This window comes from Panonychus citri, unplaced genomic scaffold, assembly GCF_014898815.1.
Source record: "Panonychus citri isolate SS breed McGregor unplaced genomic scaffold, ASM1489881v1 Contig00104, whole genome shotgun sequence".
NCBI lineage: Eukaryota > Metazoa > Arthropoda > Arachnida > Trombidiformes > Tetranychidae > Panonychus > Panonychus citri.
The window spans coordinates 55,341-73,736 of NW_026515509.1; the positions used below are offsets into that span (position 1 = coordinate 55,341).

The 18,396-nt window shown below is 30.8% G+C and overlaps 1 protein-coding gene across 1 annotated transcript in view; it reads left to right on the forward strand.

The window, feature by feature from the left end:
* Window positions 1-18,396, forward strand: part of LOC128389049 (XK-related protein 6-like) — a 40,886-nt gene that overhangs the window by 5,820 nt on the left and 16,670 nt on the right. The window lies entirely within an intron of this gene.

Below are 18,396 nucleotides of genomic sequence, written 5' to 3' on the forward strand. Positions count from 1 at the left end.
AATGATTACCTCTCACTCTGTGAATGATGATGATGAGTAAAGATGATGATAAAGAAGAAGATGATGATGACTGATTCTTGATTGGCTTTTACATTTGCAAGTAAATAAGTGATGAAAGGATGATTAACTTTCTAATTGGTTGATTTCATTCATCACAAGATGATTACAGAATTAAAAGGATGAAAATGATAATAGTTATTAAGGCAGAGAGAGAGAGAGAGAGAGAGAGAGAGAGAGAGAGAGAGAGAGAGAGAGAGAGAGAAGATGAAAATAAAGATGATGATGAAAACATTAAGTATTAATATTAAAATGACAAAAGGATGATAACTGGAAGATGATTAAAAAGATTCCATGTTAAACTTTTCAAATGATTAATAATAAAGGAAACAAATGGATACAGAATCTGAGACTATTATTCAAGTACATTTATATATATGTATCATTAGATTTTGTCATTTCAATAAAAGAAGACGATGATCTTTTTATGACGATTAAGAAAGAAATGAAAATGAAGAGAGAGAATATACCAAGATAGAATAATCAAGAACTCTCTAACTGAACATAATTCTTTATCTTAATCATGATCATGGAACTTTTTTCATCCAATGTGCTCCTATTTCCTCTAAATATCATCTTCATCTCAATAGTAAAGCATCAATTTAAACGTTTACCTAAAATATTAACCAATTTAATGAATATACAGGGCAATTCAGCTATTTTTACCGATGTTTTTTGCGATTTTCTCAGCAACTAAGAGTCGTAGAGACACGAGACTTGATTGGTATGAGCTTGAGCGATACTTGTTTGTCATATCAAAAGATCAAGGTCATTCAGGTCATCGGTAAAATAACACGTTTCAAGGTCATCTGAAGGTGCTACAGTTATCCTTCACATTTTTAACCCTGTAAAATGAGTTTAGAGATTCTTGTGTCACAGATATTGAGATATTACTGTTTAATTGAATAACTGTTGAAAATCTTTTATGCAATAAATTTATCCTAACGTGCATTGCAAAGCTCATAGAAACCTCAAAACTTGCCCGTAGTGTCTCTGAATATTCTTCTTTATTGCATTACCTTCAGATAACCTTGAAACGTGTTATTTTACCGATGACCTGAATGACTCTACGACTCTTAGTTGCTGAGAAAATCGCAAAAAACATCGGTAAAAATAGCTGAATTGCCATGTATTGTAGATCTGATTAGAGTTTGATCCATTCAAAATGATATCTGGCATCCCTAGTAAACCAAAGACAGGCCAACTTCACTTGGATTTTCTCGAACGGATACGGCATTTTATCTTCTAACTTTTTCAAATCAAATGAATTTACATCAACTGGCGAAGAGATATCATTAGAGTTAACCACGGAACAAAAGTCATAAGTCATAATTGCAAAAATAATTAATGTTTACACATTAAATAGTATTGCAAGAATACGGAATTTTAGACGCCGAAGTGAGTCGGATTGAGTGAGTGAGTGAATACTTCGGTAAAAATAGCTGAATCGCCCTGTACAGCTAAATGTATCATGATCATCTTTTTATATAAACAAAAGATGATGATGAAAACGGATGAAGATTATATCCTTTCCAACTTTCTCTCTCTCTCTTACTCTCGCTCTCCATTGAAAGATGCTCGAGATGAAGATGAAGATAACCACAAAGTATTGAACCATAAGCTGAGTTATATTAGAAAATTGTTTTTGATATTGATTTGGATGAAAATCGAGAAGGAAGAAATTACCAAATCAAGTTTGATGATCGATATAAAAACCAATCAACACTTTCTATGCTCTGATGTCCATCGATCAATAAAGTGGATGAAAATTGACAAGAGAAACTGTTTCCCATCGTTATCACCAAAGTCCAAAATTGCCAATTACCTTTACACCGAGTTGATGAGTTGGTAATTTATGATTGAAAATTGGGAAAAGTAGGAAAAGAAATTCCCAAAGATAAACATGGAAAGTGTTCAGTGTTAATCAACATTAAGAGGAGAAAAAAAAATTTCCACTAAACTTGAACATGATGATTCAGTGGGAATAAAAATGAGTTCATTAATTAGACTTGATAATTATCATGATAATAATTATGAAGATTCATGTATAACCAGAAGGGCTGAACTTTTATCTCTCTCTTCAGAACTTTTTTCTCCATTTTCATGAGAATGATGGAAACCACAGCATCAACTAATGTCTTTTATTGTTTCTTCATCCTCATTTAATTGGTGAGCAGTAAATTATCATTCTTACTAATTAAGTGATAATCTATTATCGTGATTATTATTCATTGAGAATTTGGTTCAAGATTTTTGACCTTCGACTATTTTATTTGATAAATTGACAATTTTTCTTAATTTTTTCGCGTGCATTTCCCAAAAATTTAGCTTATATTTCACGATTAATAATTAACTTGAATTGAATAATCTTGCTAATTATTTCCATTCTCATCTGATGAATGATTACCATTATCGCCTATTCAAACTCCCCTGAGGCTATTTACTCAATCATCTACATTGGTTGCTTATAATCAACCAAGAAAAAGAAGCTCCAGAAAGAAATAATTTTTGCCTCTTATTTATCATTCCATGTTCATCCTGATTAACATGATAATAGATGATGATGAAGTTCTGATGAGGTTATTTCAAGTAATGCCTTTAGTTGTGTTAGTCATTTGACGATAAACTGGCGATAATCCATCAATTCATTATATTAATTAAAACTGATAAAATAATTAAACAATTATGATTTTTGTTTCTCTCATTCAATGCAAATCAATGAGTTAGTTTCAAGCTTCACTTTTTGATTTAATTAAATTAGATAGCAGTTTAACTAAAATGCAGAAATTCATCTTAATTGGTCACAGTCATTGTATAAATTGGCTCAATTTCGGAGCTTCTCGAAAAACGTGTTAAAAGGTCATTTTAAGGTCATTTGAAAGAATATAAAATGACCTTGCAAAGCGTCGTTCGGAAAATTACCTCAATGACCTTGAAAATAGTAAAATCGAGCGCTTCAATTCTGTTAAGTCTTCTGGTCAGCGTTACCCTCATTCAACAGTCAGCAATTATTACTTCAATATCAATATATGTAATAATAGTAATTGAAATTTAGTGACTAGCAACACAGGAAAAGTTGTTAATAGTAGCAAACTATCAACTGTTAGTACATTGAGACTGTTCAGTGTTATCCACACACTAAACAATTATGTTTTCAATATTATTATTGCTAATAATAATTCAAATATAATTATTAACAACATAGGAAAATTGTTAATGGTAGACAAGTCGAAATCCACAAGTTTTCAGAAAATTTAGATGGGCTGCTCATGGCCTGGGTGGACATTACAGGATAGTTTAAAACACCAAAAGGAAGCTCATATTAAAGTCAATTTTTGTGTTCAGCTTCGATGAATAAATCATGGTATGGATGCTCACTACTGTGGTGCAACATCAAGACAAATCAAAAGTGCTTATTAAAGATTCCGTTCAACATCCCAATGAACATCATTATTTGTAAAAAAATTCAAGTTTCGAGTAGAATGATAACTCGAAAATAGTATTTGTCCCTTTATTATCAAACATGTGACCTTCTAATAAAAATATGGTTTTAAATTGAATAAAGGTCAAAATTTGAATCAATTTTATTACCAATCTATGGTTTTATGGGATATAAATTCATTTTGAACGTTGAATAAATTGTTTCATTGGATTTCAAATCACCAGATTATCAATTGATTTCTTAATCTAATCATATCTTTTTTTGAAATATTGTAATGTTTTTTATTCCACTCTCATGATAATAATCTGATTTTTTCTGCATTCAAAAGATTAACATTTATCTAACTTACTATCTACACTTTAGCTCACCTTGGAATCTACTAGAGACGAAATTTATCAAGTTCACCCTGAGGTGTTCATCCAATACCCAAAGAGTACCCGAAATAATAACAAAATAGTTTGAAATTCAAGCTCATCTTTCATGAGTAAATTTAAATGGAACTTGAAAATACTTGACGAGAATGCATGATAACTATCAGTTTACCAGAACTTTCAGAGTTTATATATACACACACACATTTACTTACTAATTTACTTCCATCCATTGAGAAAAAAACAAGAAAAGTTGAGAATCGTAAATAGAAAAATAAGTAAAAGAAATGAATTAAATTAACCTATCATTCTCTCTCATTCTCTCTCATTCTCTCTCATTCGTATACAGATTAATAATGTTAATGTTCATTTGAGATCGAATAAAGTTTTTCAGGGTAATCATGGAAAAAGGTGGGAGAAGATAGACAAAAAATGAAACAATGAAAAGGCAGAAACATTGAAAATGAGAATCAAGAATCTTCAAGAATTGAATCTGATAAGTTACATGAAGTGTAGCATGAGGAAGAAGTGTATTAGTTTATGAGCGAACAAAAAAGCAAGAATGTCAGTCTATCAGAATCAGGGAGGTTAAATTATCCCTCCCAGAATTTTCAGTAACATGCAACAGCTTTTGCTCTGGCTGAATTTACCCTGAAGAGACATTTTTCATTTTTAAAGCTTGAGAATGTTGCTCAATGAAAAATAAGAGACTGAAAAAGTTTGAGTAGAAAAGTAAGAAAAAAAAATAATAATAGTAGAAGAAGAAGAAAATAGGATGATAATGAGGGTATTAAAGATGAGGATGAAGATAAAGAAAAGAGGATGAGAAAGATGAGAAACCCCATAAGGCTCATCATCATCAGCATCTTAACTGTTAACTAAACGTCATCAAAATCAACATCAATTTAGAGTGAGTTACTCTTTAAGGTGACATACACACACACTTACCCTCATCAGCTTATTCAAAACTCCAACCTCAGCCTCTTTTGTAGCCTCCCCACCGCTGTTTTATGTGCACACACTACACCCACCACCCATTACCCACCGTCTATTGATTATACCATTGAAACAACATAAAACTTTGTTATCACAATCAAATTTTGATCCAATCATTTTTTTCAGATCTTACACCAGGAAGCACTTTATGTTGTTTAGATGATGATGATGATGTTGAGAAAACTTCATCTTCATCCATGAGTTTATCTTCATGTTATCACTGTCCCATTTATTTTGACATTATCTCTCTCTCTCTCTCTCTCTCTCTCTCTCTCTCTCTCTCTCTCTCTCTTGTCTCATCAGCATCTTCATTCACTTTGCTACATTAAAAATCTATTACTGAATTTAAATCTATTGTTGAAACAAGAATCAAAATATAACAAATGATGTAAATCGCATTTGCATTTGAAACATTATCATCGTCAACATTTCAACATTTCAACTTGTACTTTCCTTTCATGATAATTGTCTCAACAGCTTCAAATACTGAGCATATTTTTTTCTTGTTCATATCAAAATTTCACCATGAAGATGATTGAATTTTACGGGTGAGACCGGAAAATTAATTCATTTAAAGTGACAATTAGTGAAAAGTTTATTCAGTTTACTCAGTTTTCTGTGAAAACGTAAGTAATGAAAACTCAAGGAGTCAAAATGTTCTGAATGGAAAAGTTTTGGTTGGAAACTTTTTTTCCCTCTTTATCAAAATAACTTTTAAATTCCTTGAATAATTCTCAGTCTTTTTTTATCTTCCTGGTGTTATCATGAAATCATAAATGATTTATCTCCATTTATTAGCATGATAATAGTATATAAGAGTTAGCAAATTTCAATTGAACATCAGCTGTTGTTGCTCATGGTGGTTTTTTCAACTTTGCATGATAAAAGGAGATTCAGTATAATATAATAAATGAAAATTTTGCATGGGTTGGCTAATATGTATTTGCATATGATGCTAAAATTGCATGATAATAATAAGTTCATCAGCGGTGATGATGATGAAGATGAAGATAAATATTTCATATTGAGAAACTCTGTCTGGACGTCTGAAGTTTTGAAGGTGAAATTCAAGAACTGAAGAGAAAACATCATTATCATGAACTAGATATTTTCTCACTCCAGCAAATGTAACACACAAACAACAATAAGCTAAATCCAATAGGATTGAGAAAGGGGAAGGATGAATATCCCATTTTACACAGAACTCAGGGAGAGAATGATTGAAAAAACTGATTGAATTTGAATTCTGATTTCAATTTCTTTTCAATTCTATCTCTTTTTTGGAGCTTCTAAATTGTTAACTCAAGAATGTAATTTCATTTTTCCACTCCCCACCTTTCAATACTCACCTTTCATGAGATAAACACCAAGGTGAATATCTTTGTAACAATCAGAACTTTTTTTCTTCTTCAAATCCATGAAAGAAAGATTTCCCTTCATGACAATCAAACACCAATCATGTAATAATAACAAAGAATCTGAATAAGATTTTAGACATTATCATGACTTGAGGTGTTTTCCTTTGGTGGATTAGATTTTTTTTTCTTTCTCCCAATCAAAAGAAAATAAAAAGATTTTTCTACTTGTACTTAACTATAAATATCATCAAGATGATAATCAAATATACTCAATAGACACCGAGGATTTTGAGATAATATTACAAGAGTGGGAAGAGATAACTTATCATACTAATAATAAATAACAAACAAGGTGAATGCTAAAAGTTTAGCATCGAGAAGATTCAGATTGAAAAGAGAGAAAAAAATATGAAAAGAATTTTTTTCGTCTAAAGAATAGAAAAAAAATCTCAATGTTCCAAATATCCTCCAAAGGATAACACTTATCCTTATATTGAATCAACTCTTGTGGTGTTTCACTGAAGGTTAATCTGATCTTTCTCATGAAATATCATCAGTTCAGGTGACATTGGGATGAATTTGACAAACACTTTGTATCAATCTTTCAATTCTTATATCCTCAAGTGGGTGGTAGAGAGAGAGAGAGACTGAGGAAGGAGGGTTAAGGCTGAGGAGAAAGTTTCTTAATCTTCAATTCAATTTGAAGACGGAGGAAATATAAGAAGATGGAACTTTTGAAGAGAATTTTTTTCTTCCTTTCTCTTAACTAATTTCCTCCTTCTCACTCCACACACCACTCCTCATTCTTTCCGCTCTTGATCTCACCATGTTTACAACACATCGAAATGATGAATTTATCTAATCCCATTAGATGTGCACCAAAACCCAGAGTGAGAATAGAAAATCATCAAAAAAAAATCATCAAACTTTAAATTCTTCAAGATGGATTAATGTTCATAAGTTCTGTAAAAAGAGATGAAAATATTTCACCAAGAAAATGATAAATCAAATCATGGTGGAAAAAAGTCTTCACCAAGTTTATTCATTTTCCGCCGCAATTGAAACTTTATTTTTTCTCTTTCTTTTCATAAGTTTTATATTAAATTTCATTCCTTTTCTCACCTTTACTCAACAATCATCATTATGTTATTATTATTATTTATCATGAAGAATGAAAAATAATCATTTGATAACAAGAAGGAGCAAAAAATTCATCCCATGAGTATAATGTGTCATATTATCATCATCTTCTTTTGAAATGATTACAATCAACAATTTAGATGCGATTATCATCATGATCAATGTCACATTAAGCTAATCATGTTTCATCATGAATCCTCAAACTTTTAATGATTAACTTGTAGTTAGTATTATTTTTTATCTCAATATTTGTCTAAGAAATATGAAAATTTGAAATTCGATAAAAAATCATCACATTTTATTATGAATAATAAGTTGAGTCACATGAATGACAAAAGACTCATTCTACTCATTGTTATCCGAAATTATCCCGAACTTTTTCTCACTCTGAGACCTTGATTCTTTCATAAATAGTTCATGAGAAATTGAAGTTAATCCAGTAATTGAACTTTCAATTGATAATCTAAAAGCAAACGTTGTTTACTTTCTGAGGTTTCAATGAATTAATTTTCAGTTCACCGAAGGCAAATATAAGTTATCATGAAAATCGTCAATTAAGATTAAATAATCTCATTCGAGTTGAGGTAAATTAATTTTTCTTTTTGTCAAATCAGCATAATAAGAGGAAGAGAAACAAATGTTGATGAATCTTCATCATCTTTTCTCATCATAATCATTATTAGTAAATCACTTTTACCAAAATCGAGTAATTGTTTCATGAGGTTTACATGAAAGTCTCTGATTAAAATGACCTCAGGATAAGTTATTCGGACATTTTCCAGGTTCAACCTTCAACTTTGAACAATATTAATGATGATAAATATTAATCAGTTTTGATAATGATTATGATGATGAAAGGAGGAAAATGATGATCAAGTTTTACTTGATTGAATACGGAAGTAAATGAATTCTTATCCTCAGGTTATGTTTACATATTTATTGGTTTCCATCAATAAAGTTAACACAATAATCATGAAATTTACCTTTCGATTCATTTATGATGATTCAGTTTTCTCATAACATTCTAGGTCTTAGTCAGTTTAACTGGTCAACAGAACATTGTCCAGTTTAATATTACTACAAACTTCAGAACTTTTCAAGATTTAAAATCTTTGTATCATGAAATTATCTCTTTGTAAGAAATAGTAATGAATAGTAATAAGATTTGATAAGAACTCTGAGCTTTTGAAACAATTGAAATCGAAAAAATTTCTTTATGGAATTTTCATCATTTCAATTTCCTTGAAATTACTCGAAGGCATTTCATGTTATCATGAGCATTCTGATTCTCTAAAATAGTCATGAGTTTCCTCTCTACTATTATCGGGAATATTACTATCAGACAAGTCAAAATTCTTATCGCTGATTCAGGAGAAATTGAAAGAAAAAGATGTAAATATATTTTTCCAAAATAAGGTCGAACCAATCAAGCGATTGTGAATATCGAAATTGAATCGAGAAGAGAAAATCAGATTTTTTTCTTTTCTCTCGTTTCTCTTTTTTTCTTTCCGAAAATAATTGAGCTAAAAGTTCAGGTTTACATATTCGAACACAATTTATATGCTTGTCTTAGCATTCTTGACATTTTTCCTCCACAGTAACTTGGACATTACCAAACTTATTTCAAATGTTCAGAACTGGACACACAAAAGGAAAATTATTCAATAAAAGTTATCAGAAACTTTCAGTCACCATTTCATCATGTTATCATCAATAAATTCACCCGAAAATTGAGTAACAGAAAAAGGTAACCAAAATGATATTCAACATTTTCTTAGTCAATCAATGTTATCTCACTTTGCTCAGCGTACTTATATTGTAACCATGATGATAATCCATGAAAATTCATCATTGTCCACCATTGAAATTGTCTCCACCATTTATAATAATAATAATAATATCCTATTATTAGATTACACTGAATTGACTTATATATATTTTTTTTGATTTCCCTGGTGAATCTCAATCTTTCCCACCCTCATCGCTAATATATTATCATCATCCAAAGACATTCATATATATCTAACCCACTGTTGATTATAACTGTTATTAGTAACCCACTCTACCCCACCCAATAAGAAATATCTTCTTCCTCTCTCTTTCAATTGAATCAAGAATGCTGAACGTTGATTTGGCTTGATTACATTGATTGTTAGAGAAGCAAAGGAAAAAAAATCTTACCAATAAATAAGCGACAGTAACAATCAAATTAGATTAATCAATCAAATGGATTTTCTCAAGTAATCAATTAATTTTAGAGAAATAGACGATTTATTCATAATCTCCTCTGAATCTATTGATTATGATTAACTCGATAAATTGTTAATCAATCAATTGATTAATCTTTCAATTGATGGAAAGAAAAAACTTGAATTTTTCAGAACTTTTCTCCCCTCTCTGTTACTCATCTCCTGGAAATGTTTACATTTCATGGTAACCTCATTATATTCTGAGCCCTGAGGCTATTATTTCCGTGGGTGTATTTGCATTTTCATTGTTATTTACATTGAATCATATGGTGAAAGTTCATGATAATGATTATTCTGTGATTTCAAGTTCTTCACCCATGGAAATAATTTAATGCTCATTATCAGAGGAAATCTCTACCAATCAACTGATTAAAAGTTCACTAGATAGTTTGGAACTTTTTTCTTCTTCTTCTTTTTACTTGATTATATTAGTTTCATGTGAAAGAGAACGATATTATCTGATTGATGAGTATTCATAAGTTTCCAATTTTGATCAGGAAGGAAAAAATATCGAACTATTTTTTTTTCGTTTTTCTTTCAAAAGTTTAAAACTTTTTTTTTCTTCTTCTACTATCATGATATTGATCATTAGATTTCCTGATGATCATCATCAACAGAACTGATTTCATTCATTGAATTTGTCATAATGAAGTTTCTATCATAATAATAATGGATACAAAAGCAACAATTCATTCAATTTAATAACTGAATTTAATATCTTTCAGTTACTTGTTTTCCTCCCTCTCGTTTTCATCATGATTATCATGATTATTGTAAAAATTTTCACTGAACCTCATCATCTGAAATTATTATTATTACTATTACAATGATTATGATGAAAGTAAATGATGATTATGATGATAGTCATAATAGTAATCATGATAATAGTGATGATGATAATGATGATAACAGAAATGAAATGATCCATGGAAAAGTTTGAAATCCATGATGATGAAAATGGAAACATAAATAATATCTCCTGAAAAATGAGTAACAAGGAGAAAAGAAAGAGAGAGAAACTAATTCTCAATGAAAACAATTGAATAGAATGTAAAAAAAAGGTTTCAAAATGTTTATACTCATTGAGAATATTTATCATGAACATGGTGATTACAATGGAGACTTACAGTTGATTAAAAAAACAATCAGGAGGAGGAAAGAGGTTAGGGTGGCAAAGTGGCGAGATTGGGATTTCTATTGGTAATTTTTCACTTTCTATTAAAATAACTAATGAGTTCAGAGGAGAATATTCAATTTCCATCCTACCAACAAAATCCTACTCTCTCTCTCTCTCTCTTTATCCATGGATGTGATAATATTGATGATGAAGATTCGAGTCAATTAAAATCCTCTAAATGAAAGGAAATCAGATAAAGATGAGAGAGAGAGAAGGAGAGAGAAAGTTACAGAGAGATAATGAGACTGAAGATGGAAACTCGAAGTTAAATCAATTTCCATGTTAGTTGGTTTTTTTCTGCTTCTATCATCATTTGAACATCAGAAATGATGATTATGATGAAAGAAGGAAAATTGAATCAATCATCTTCATGTTTCTATCATAATCATGTGTTGAATCATGAAACTGAAATTTCTCATTGAAATTGAATCAGAATTTTAATCTTATGAACGTAAGAACAAGAGAGAGAGAGAGAAAGAGAGAGAGAGAGAGAGAGAGAGAGAGAGAGAGAGAGAGAGAGAGAGAGAGAGAGAAAAAAGTTCTGATGAATAGATTTATTTTTCATCTCTTAACTATACGAAATTATCATGAATTCTAGTTTTATGAAGTTTTCTTTTCATCTTATAATCATAAATTTTATCTCTTTATCTGACTCAGCTTTTTCCATCTGTAATATTATCATGTTCATCTCTTCAGCTGATGAAAGATGAAGATATACATTTATCTTTTCATTTAATCAGTTATCCTGAACATTTTTATAAGCAAATTGCAATGCAATTGTTTTCTTCCTGAAGAAATATAAATACACAGTGAGAATAATTTTCTGTATCATTTTACCTTTATATCCGATTACTGAATAAGCAAAGAGAGTAAAGGAAATTGTTACCTATTCTTAGCTTATCTAGAATCATATTCAGGATAAAAGTTCATAAGGGAAACTGGAAAACAATAACCATTGTTACTGAATCGTGTGGAACTGTTTGTACGAAAGTTTATCTTGATGATGAGCGTGAGTTAATTTCAACTTGATAGCGTGTGTAATATGAACAGAGAGAGAGAGAGAGAGAGAGAGAGAGAGATGAAGGTGGAAAGTTAGTGGTTGCTGGTAAGAGTGGAAAAGAACCATTTATACAAAATAATCAAGAGAAATTGTATCTCACTCTCATTTGATGCTGCGATTATCCATTGCGTCAATAAAAGGATAAGAAGAATTGAAAAAAATGATTTCATCAGTCTGAGTGACCCAACATAATGTAACTTGTGTGTCTCTTCATGTCTAGCAACAACTGTCAATAACAACTTCCACCTTGATCCACCTTCGGTCCAGTGAAAACCTTTAACTTACCCAATTTACTTGATCCCCTTGAGGTAATCATTTCACTGCCAAGTAAAATTACTTAAAATAGCCATGGGACTTTATCCAAGTTAGTGAATGATGAGAGAGAGAGAGCTTGAGCAAAGGGGATCGGAGTCTACATGAGCTATTACATCATCATCATCATCATCCTCTCTCTCTCTCTCTCTCTCTCTCTCTCTCTCTCTCTCATTCACTTAAAACAGTGTCTTCACACAGATCTCCCCATAGGTCATCGACTAAAAATAAAAATATCGAAATGTAAGAGGAGTTCATGTAATACTCATTCTCTATCCACCCTCTCTCTCTCTCTCTCCGTAATTCATCCCATGTAATTTTACTTTAAATAACAATAACATCTTATTGTACATTCCTCTTCCTCTTCCTCATCTTTTACCCAACATTTACATTAATCATTCTGAGGAAATGATTTGAAAAAAAATCTTGGAAAAACATTCAGTACATTTGAAGCCATTTCCAAGATAACTATCAAAAGATGGACTTAAACTTTTCCCTCCTTCCTCCTTAACTAAACAATTGAACTGAACTTTATATATATACTTCATGATATGAGTCTATCTGAATATATATATATAGACAGTAAGGAAAATCCTTCTTATCACCATCATCATCTTGATCCAGCAAAAGTACAAAACAATGTATATAACATTACACTGGGAAGGAATATTTTTTTTCAAAACATAAAAAGTAACATAACTTTGAAAGAGATTATTGAAAGATAACATTGTGAATAGTTTTCATGATAAACACCATAACTCAGTCAACACGAGCCTTTGTCATCAGAAACATCAGCATCATTTAGCTGCTCTTATTTTACAATAATTTCATCATCTTTTCCGTTTCCCTATCAGATTTGAATCTGTTTTCATCTGAGGCAAACTCGAAGATAATCATCACCGGTATCACCATTCTCATTCTTATTCTCCCATCATCATCATTATCTTTCATTATTACCACTTGAATTAACTTGATTGTTAAGTCTCTAGTCGATGCTTTATCCATATCAATATATCATCAGAATTTTCATCATCATCAACTTGTTAAACTTTTCTTCTTTCTCCTTCTCATCAAACATGAACATCATCTTCTTCTTGGTTCCATTGTTTTCATCTTTTACCACTCAAAACACACAGAACTTCAATATATTGGATGAGGATAAACTTGCATAAATACATAAGATACTGTTCATTGTATTATCATATGAATTCATACTCTATGGTACATTGAATTTCTCACCATGTAGACAGAGGAAATAAAAGAGTTGATAAGAAATAAGAAAGCATCTTGGACTCGAATAGCTTTTCAGCATCTTTATCATTATTCCTTTTCTTTTTTCATCTTTTCATCTCTTCATCTTCATACAAGTCATGTGTTTCTCTCTCTCTCTCTTTGCCTGTCTCTCTGTGTTCACACTTATCTTCTTCGCCATCTTCATCCCTTTCTTTTACTTCATCACAAGTCTACACATTCTCAACTCCACCCTACCCACTTTTCTTTATCTTCAATCGATAACTTCTCTCATGAGAACCTAAACCTCCACCATGTTCACTCAAAACTCTAACTTTTCATAAACATTATTCTAACATCATCATCATCATCTCCCTCCACTCATTCCTCAAACTTTCTTATTCTTCCATCATCTTCTCCCTCTCTAACTCCTTTTTCTCCATCTTTTATCCTCAATCACAATCTTTTTTTTTCACAAGCACACATCAGCCCATCATCCATCATGTAGCAAGAAACTGAGTCACACACAATTAATATATGAAAGCTTATCCTTCCCAGTCCTACCACCTCCTCATCCTCCTCCTCCTGATAAAGCCATGGAAAAGTGTAGTGCCAGAAAAAGGGATAAATTCATAGTCTATTAAAAATTTTCCTTTTAAAATGATTTATAATTATGATTCCACCGATATGATAACCAATTTAAACTACAAATGATCATACTGAGAAACAGAGAGAGAGAGAGAGAGAGAGAGAGAGAGAGAGAGAGAGAGAGAGAGAGAGAGAGAGAGCTAACATGAAGAGTAGTGAAAAAGTGGTAGTAACTGTTACATCTCAAAAGCTGAACTTTTTAGTTTAAACTTGAGACTAACTTTTAACTCATTCTCTTGAAACAATCAATTCATTATTCATGGTATTCATGATAAGATGTATATTATAACAATAATAATAGTGCATAGTAATAAATAGCATGTCAATGATTACCAATTATGGAAACTTTTTTGACACTTTGAAGGAGTAAAACTTTTTTTCACTCTTTTATGGTGAAAGTTCATTACTCATATTATCATGATAATCTTGGAGATTATAAATTCAATCGATTATATTAAGAGAAGAGAGATAAACATTGAAACTCTTCCCAATCAAGAACTTTAATCAATTTTGTCAGAACTTTTTTTCGTTTTCGATTTTTTTCTCCTCCATCAATTCATCAGTTGATTGACAATGATTCATCTCTAATTGTATTAGTTCATTTTATCATCATGTAAAGGTAGAAAAGGATGGATCAAGTTAAGGTGGAAAACAAAAGATAACATGAAATTCGTGAGCAACATTTAATTCTTGTCAGAGAAGGGAAAAAACTTCCTAAGGTTGAAATTCTTACTGATGATGGTCAACAAATAAGAGAAAACGTTAGATTGATATAATATTGATTAGATGGACAATCGAATCCATCTTATCATTTCTACTTTTGCAATAGAAATTCAAAGAAAGAGGAATATCTTCAATCACCACCATGGAAAAAAAATCATGAAGAGAAAAAAGTTTTCTCTCTCCTTCCCTGTCTCTCTTTCACAGCTGATGTAATTACACACTAAGATTAAAGTTCTACCCTGAAGCTCACTCACGCTCATCATCCATTAAGAAGATGAGAAAAGAGAGAGAGCTAAGGGAGAGAGAGAAGAAAAAATCTAATATGGAAAGATAACATTCTTTTCACATTCTTATCAACATTTTCATCATCATCCCAGTGAAACTTAATATCATCCATGATTATCAGCATTCTCCCTCTTTCCAACTTCACCCTCTCATCAGAAACAATAAATAATAATAATCTAAGATTATCTATCAGCATCAAGATTATTACTGAGAAAACCGTAAGGTAATCAATACAGATCATTGTCTCTGATTAACGTTAATCAATAAAACCGTTATTTTGTTCATATCATTACCAATGGGTAATATTATCAACCTTATCTTTATCTTTATCCAGAATTAATATCCATCCTGGTTACTCATATTTTAATCCCTTTCCGTCATCATAGTCATTGTTAAATAAACAGAGATGATGATGATGATGATACACTAAATGATCATATGCTCATCATCCTTTTTTTATCATCTTAATCATCTTCATAAAGTATCAAAGTCAAATCTTAATCTTTCTCCTTCCATAACATATTATTATCCATCATTGATACTCAGTTGATAACAATTTCATCTATTCAATATCCATCATCTTCTTTATCATCCCTTTCCGTGCCAAAGTCAATCTCAGTAAATGCTGTAATTTGCCAGAGAGAGAGAGAGAGAGAGAGATATCATCAATAATTTTCTATTGGTGTAAATATGATAACATGGAAAGGAAAAAAAACTCTATTAGATCGTCAACTCACCGAAGGATAATTACATGTCAAAAGCATAGATGAAAATGATGATGATTTTATGATAATAATTCTGTTGATCATCATGATGAAAAGTTCTGGACTTGACTTTTAGAAATCTGATTCTTTGTTCTGAAATTAATCCTCAACTTAGAGAATTAATAATTTTTCGATTGATAATTGTTACCTTAACGGTTATCTGATCAATTCTTTTTTTACTTGACCTTATCCTTTTCTATTGCATTTCTCTTTCCTCATCTCTTACCATAGTATTTTTTTTTCTGTATATATTTCCAACCAGAACTGTTCAGTCCAGTTTCCATTGTAATACTTTACATGGAAACGAAATCTTGTCTTGAAATCAGCTCATTCTCACCATTAGCCTTGTTTTTTTTCACACTCCATTTGATTCTGTGAAATAGTTTCATCTCTATGCCTTTTTGCTCTTCTCACTATCATCATCCTCATTTTTATCTTCATCCTTATCCTTTATCACTCTATCATCCTCATCTTTTAACATTAACCTTCATACAAGATAAATGCAATAAACATACAGATAAATAAACACAAATATATAAATACATCATGTTATGAGCTTTTTGAAATTTCATCTATCAGATAATGACAAAAGATATCAAATGAAACTGACCGGATATGAGACTCTTTCTACAAATAAGACTGACCAATAGATTATATCTACTTTTAAACTTGTCATTTTTATCACTTTAATCATCATCATCATTTATTGGTGACAATTACAATTTTACAATCAAGTACTCAAGAGGGTAAGGGAATTGACCATTTTCACCTTGGATTTTTCCTCTATTATCAGCATCCTAATAGCGATAATGACCTGATAATATACTAGTTAATGTAATAAATAGTACATTAGACTAATGCAATACCATAATGATGATGATGATAATAATATCAATCTCATTCTTATAATCATTGTTATTGTTGTTGTTGTCGTTCAGAATCACAATTCAAATTCAGAAGAAAAAAATTGAGAAAAAAAAATCATGATAACTTGTCAACAATCTGACATTTTCCTCTCAATACTTATGTCATCATCATCATCATCATTATCATTGAGTCTTTATGTACAGAGGGAGAGACATAATAAAGCATAAGAGGATGTCGATGATGATGCTGATTCTGTTTAGGAAACTCAATGTCAGAACTTTTTTTTATATCATTCTTATTCTGTTATTTTGATAACTTATTTTTATTGCTTCGATTGATATAATATAGTTTGAAGAGAGTGGGATTTTTTGTTATCCCCGCTCTCTACCATCAAGTTATCCCAAGCAAAATGTTGAACAATGACCTGAATGAAATGATGATAATATGACATTATTATCATTGTGATGATAAGAGGAAGATGTCAAAGTATTCAAGGGACTTATCAGGAATATATTAAAATCAATATATTATTTATATAAATGTTACATTGGTGTGAGTTGGATAATGTTGTTATCGGTGGTTCAATCTTGGTCCTGTTTATTTCAATTATGAGCCGAAAAGTTAAAGCAAAATGGTGATGAGCATCATCATGATCGAAAAGTTCAGTTCAGTATTTTCATTGAACTTTAAGGTTTTTAGGATAAGATATCGAAGAAAGAAACTGGCCAAATAGATTCTCATTTTCTTAGTCGTACTTTTTTACCATCATGTTAGTTGGATTAACAGGGTAAATATTTATGGATAATATTATGTGATGAAAGTGTTTCGTTTGTTCAGATCAGATTATCGTTATTTTTTTCTTTAGGTCGAATACAAATAGGAAGACAAAAAATTCTGATTCTCTGATTTTCCTGCCAAATTGAATCATCAAGTTATCATCATGTTTATTAATACTTTGTATTCAACTCTTTCTGTCAGTTGCCACATGAGAATTTCAGATTTTTATGTGTGTTCAATTTGCTTCATGATTTTTAATGAACTTCTGGATTCTATGTGGAGTGAGAAATGATAGTAGATGAGGGAGATAGAAGAAAAAGAGAGAGAGAGAGAGAGTGAGAGAACTGAAAGTGAAAGTGAAAGATGAAAAGTTGACATTGAACGTAAATGAACCAATCGAAAGAAAGGGAAAAAAAGAAAGAGATTCGTCTAAAGATGAATCGAAAGTAGTCTCATAAATTTAAAGCCCTCAGGGGATTTTAAAGGTAACAACAATGAAGTTCAACATGTAAGAGTTGAATGAGGTTATAAGAGGAGAGTGAATTACTGATTGAAAGGGACAACATTGACTTTGAATCTCATGGAGTGTGGTTGACGTTCATGGTTACACCAATTAATCTTTATTCACAATGAGTGAAGTGGAAAAGTGGAAGAGGATTTATCTATGTGGTGGGAGTTTAAGCTCAACCCTTTTAATATGAGGAAACTATTAAACTAAAAGAAAATCCTTCGCTCTTTTCCTTTCGCAGAATTTTAATTTTCCCTTCGAAATTTAATCATAGATAATGATGTTTATCTTAAGCTTTCTCTTATTCTTTGAAAACTCATCCAAAGATTGTTCATCTTCATCCAGTTCATCTTTTCCTTTTCCTGTTTCTGTCATTGTCAATCTAAACTTTCCTCTTCCTCTCAATTACCTAAGGCGATTTTTCTTCATCAA